The sequence below is a fragment of the Berghia stephanieae genome, chromosome 2, assembly GCF_034508935.2.
Source record: "Berghia stephanieae isolate SIO BIC M18660-M18661 chromosome 2, UCSD_Bste_1.3, whole genome shotgun sequence".
In the NCBI taxonomy this organism is placed as follows: domain Eukaryota; kingdom Metazoa; phylum Mollusca; class Gastropoda; order Nudibranchia; family Aeolidiidae; genus Berghia; species Berghia stephanieae.
The window spans coordinates 2,005,964-2,010,663 of record NC_088361.1 but is presented as its reverse complement, the minus strand read 5'-3'; the positions used below and the strand labels follow the sequence as shown (position 1 = coordinate 2,010,663).

The window sequence follows — 4,700 nt, the reverse complement described above, 5'->3', positions numbered from 1 at the left end:
AGAGGAGAGAGAGTGAAAGAGAGAGAGAGAGAGAGAGAGAGAGAGAGAGAGAGAGAGAGAGAGAGAGAGAGAGAGAGACGTTGGCTGTGGGAGAGAGCAAATGAAATCAGAAATAATATAATTTTCTTTTCAATAATTCAAGAATACTACTTTATGCAAACTGAAGCTGTTGCGATTATATTAATATATCTTTTATTTAAATAATTGAAATACAGCCATTGTAGAGTTACTCTTATCTGCTATTCCAGCGACTCCAATCATGCACTAATTCAAGTGACACCATTTACTTGAAAATAAAATATCTGAAGAAGGGAGTCATATCTGCGTGAAATAAGACGCAGTATATGTACATTAGATTTTTTAAAAAGGTCAAATCTCTAAATGGAAGAGACACATTTTGCATTCATATTTTAGTTAAAGGCAATATTAAGAAAAGGCATCTTGCATATCTATCCTAAAACCGGCTATCTACTATGGGTGCTTGATGCTACTGCTGTATTCTCAAAAAACACACTAAAAAGATTTTGGCCAAAAAAACTCGTCCTTCAAATATGGATAATTTAAAACGACCCTCATCCAGTCAAAAACTCTAAGACATGGGAGTTGCTTCAGAAAAAAAAAACGACATCTATCTCTTAAAACTGTCCTCATCTTGTTAAAAACTATGAAACCTTGGACTTCCTTGAATCGGTCGATATAAAAGTGAGTTATTCTGGCCAAAATCATTCAAATCGGTGGGGTTTTGTTTTTCTCAGAGAACGTTAAATAATGAATCGCTTTTCCGGTGTCACGAAGTGAAAGCCCCCCCCCCCTGATTCATCTAGTCCTGTTGAGGACACATTTCTAGAATGGAGGCACAGTCTTTTATATATCTAATGTGTGAAAAAATACCCTATATTATTTGTTCATATTCAAACTACTACAACAAGGTAGTCTTGTTACTCCTTGATAACTGTACTACGTTTATACTTTGCCGGGACAATGTAATCATCCACTCGGTGTCAGCTTTTACTTATTTATTTTCTATAAATTATAAAACAAATAACGTATTATAAAACGTAAATGTTTGCTGCACACTTTCAAGCTAAATAAATATACTGTTCTGTGAAATATAATATTTACTATGTAAATATGATACAAATTTATATTACCAACTTTTAAAATAAGTTGGTTTTGAGTGTTCTAGTCATTGGGATAGGGGGGTTTATATATTTGATTGTAATAATATATCATCAACTATTCCGTCGAACTCTGGAAAAAAACTTATTTACAATTCTGGCCCAAAAACTCGTCCTTCAAATTTATCGATCGATTAAAATGACCATCATCTTGGCATAGACACTCGCATACATCTTGGCATAAACACTCGCGTACATCTTGGCATAAACACTCGCATACATCTTGGCATAAACACTCGCATATGGGGTCATCTTAATCGGTCGTTATTTGAAGGACGAGTTCTCTAGTCAAAATTCCAAATACGTGTTTTTCCAGAGTACGGTAGTATTATTCTCTATATCATATTTTGTTGCAATTTACAACAATTCCATTGTATTAAAGTGTTTATTCAAATGCAAAGAAATTATATAATATATATATATATATATATATATATATATATATATATATATATATATGTGTGTGTGTGTGTGTGTGTGTGTGTATACGCAACCTGCAAAATAACACATTATATATTATTGTAATTCAAGTATTGGACTGTAAGTGGTGAGACTTCTTCTTCTTCCAGTGTCATCTCATGGGTTGAGGTCGACTTGAAATGACACGCCAATCTTCCCTGTTGACAGCTTGCTGACTGTATTCGGCTGCCGACAATCCTGTCCATGTCCTCACATCATCTATCCAAGTTCTTGCTGGCCTGCCTCTTCCTCTTTTCCCTCCACTCTACCCTCAAGAATGTCCTTGTTGACAGTTTGCTGGCGTCTTAGGTGTCCAAAATACTTAAGTTTTCTGTTTTTATTACTTTCATTAGGGTCGGTCTGATATCAAGGATGTCACAGACTTCTTGATTTGTTTTCTTTTCTTTCCAACTGATTTTTCCAAGGCGACGGAAAGTCCACATTTCAAAGGCCTCAATTCTTTTCTCTATTTGTTTGTTCAAGGTCCATGTTTCTGAGCCGTAGAGAAGTGTTGAGTGGACATAACATTTGAGTATTCTTATTCTCGTTTTCATCTGCGTTTGTTGCAAAGTTAAAATGTTATTCAGTTGACTGAACCTCGACTTAGCTATAGCAATCCTGTTTTTCACTTCCAGCTCATTCTTTCCGTTGTTGGTCATTGTCTGTCCAAGATATTTAAAAGAATCTACTTGTTCGATGTTTTGATTATTAATTTGGACTTTTGCGCTTTTTTCAGGCTTCTTTGACATGACCATTACCTTCGTCTTTTGAACATTCATCTCTAGACCCTTTGCTGTACTGTTCAGGTTTACTTGATTTGCAAGGATCTGTAGATTTGTCTCGTTCGATGCCAACAATACTGTATCATCTGCATATCTCAGATTATTTATCCTCCTACCTCCAATAACAATACCTGGAATTGCTCAGTTTTACGGAAGATAAACTCTGTGTACAGGTTAAATAGATATGGAGAGAGGATACATCCTTGCCGAACTCCTCTTTTAATTGGCGTGAAAGGTGACAGATCGCCTGAATCCTGATGGCTGCTTTTTGATGCCAATATAGATTGGTTATTAGCCGTATATTTTTGCCATCAATGCCTGCCTTTTCCAGACATGTCATTAATTCTCCATGCTGTACCCTATCAAATGCTTTTGCGTAATCGATAAAGCATGCATAGATTTCTTTTTGATGATCAAGGTATTTTTGTGTGATATTATTTAAACAGAAAATTGCTTCTCTTGTCCCATTATTTTTTCTAAAGCCAAACTGTACATCGCCAACTTCATTATCGATGGCAGCCCTGATTCTTTCTAGGATGATCTTCAATAATAATTTAGTTATATGGGGCATCAGACTTATTGTGCGGAAATCACTGCAAGTTGTCGCCTTTGGTTTTTTCGGTAGGGTGATGTAAACTGATTTGGCAAGTTCGTCTGGAATATAGCCTGTATTGTAAATACTATTAAAGAGATCTGTTAGTTTCACAATTGAGAATTCTTTCAAAATTTTTAGCATTTCTGTTACAATGCCATCTTCACCCTCAGCCTTGCCATCTTTCATATTTTTCAATGCATTTTCTATCTCACATGCGAGTATTGGAGGACCTTCAGTGTTGCTTGGCAAAGGTATTTGGTGCCTGTCATCATCAAATAATTCGCCAATGTATTGACACCATCTTTCCTTTATATCCTCTTTCTCAAATAATATTTTACCATTCTTGTCTTTAATACAGTTATTGTTGTTAATGGTGCGTTTTTTGCCCGAAATTTGTCTTATTTCCTCGTGGGCTGCTTTTCCATCTAGGCCAAATATTTCGTGAGACAAGTGGTGAGACAATAGTATATTTTATCATATTATAATAAATAAATCAATCCATAGGCGTTTTTAATCTTATTGACGCTGATTCAGACTCAGAAGGGTTGAAAGTCATAGCGATTCTGGCAAACTCTTTTTTTTTAAACATCAAGTACTAGATCTACGATTTCTACACGATTTTTAGTGTGCACAATGATCCATTATGTATGTTTAAACCGATATGAAATTTGATCTTATCACTTCAAAATGAAAAATACACTAGATAGGCTTATAAGATTTCATATCGAGTTAAAAATATTTTATCCAATCAAAATGTTACACAATATGATGAGTTTTGTTGATTAAATGGTATTATTCTACACCATGTTATAGATCACATAAATCAACTATCGTAGCAAAACATACCAGGTTTCTTTCAAACCCAATTAAATGCCTTATATCGTCAAAAGGGTTAACTTTGCCACGGGGAAACCTTGACCTCTGTAAATTTGGAGCATTTGAGCATTCCTGTAAAAACAAAACACGTGATTTCTTATCAAAGCAAATTATGGCTGCCACAAAACGAAATCAAAACGAAATCACTTGAAATGTATGCAAAACCAAAGAGGCCGTCAGTCTCCTCTTGCCGTAGTTAACCCAATTTGACGTCACCTTTTACAATTGTTGTATCCATGTGCAATACGTACACAAATATCAAAATCCCAATGTGTTCAATCCATGCAATCATTCCATCTTGTGTTCAACACAATTTGGTGAGTCGATTGAGGAAAAGAAAAGACTGATATATTATTCTAATTAATAGTCTACGTGTGGTATTGATGTGATTGTTAGTCTGCGTTGATTGTCTTCATAACAACGTTCTCGTGAATCGCATCGTTCAGGATTAATACAAAGATTCAAAACACAATCACGCAGTCTACCTTGCCTTATAGAATGTATGCAACGATATATGAGACACGATTGTTTGTTTTTGTTTAGCAATAAACATTCTTCTTTGTTGCAGTTGCCAGTCAGACAGTTGATCTGTTTTCTCTAACGTTTAAAATAAAAATTAATCACCACTTTGTACATTTTGTGTGTGTAAAGATTGCTACTATCGATTAATTATTGTTTTGTTAGCAAGTAGGTACATGTAAATGTTTATATGAGCCCCAAAAGATGCCTTCCAGCCAAATCACTGCTGGCTTCTAGTTTGTGAGGATCTATCACAATTCTGACAGTGTAAAATTGAAATGTATGTTACGT

At 35.0% G+C, this 4,700-nt stretch overlaps 1 protein-coding gene across 1 annotated transcript in view; it reads left to right on the top strand.

Annotated features, from left to right (window-relative positions):
- The window catches only part of LOC144964153 (pancreas transcription factor 1 subunit alpha-like), a 13,364-nt gene extending 11,797 nt beyond the window's left edge, over positions 1–1,567 (top strand). The window contains exon 3 of the mRNA XM_078898094.1: positions 1–1,567. This exon is cut by the window's left edge and continues 242 nt beyond it. The gene's annotated coding sequence lies outside the window, so the exon portion shown is untranslated.
- The last annotated feature ends 3,133 nt before the right edge of the window (positions 1,568–4,700 follow it).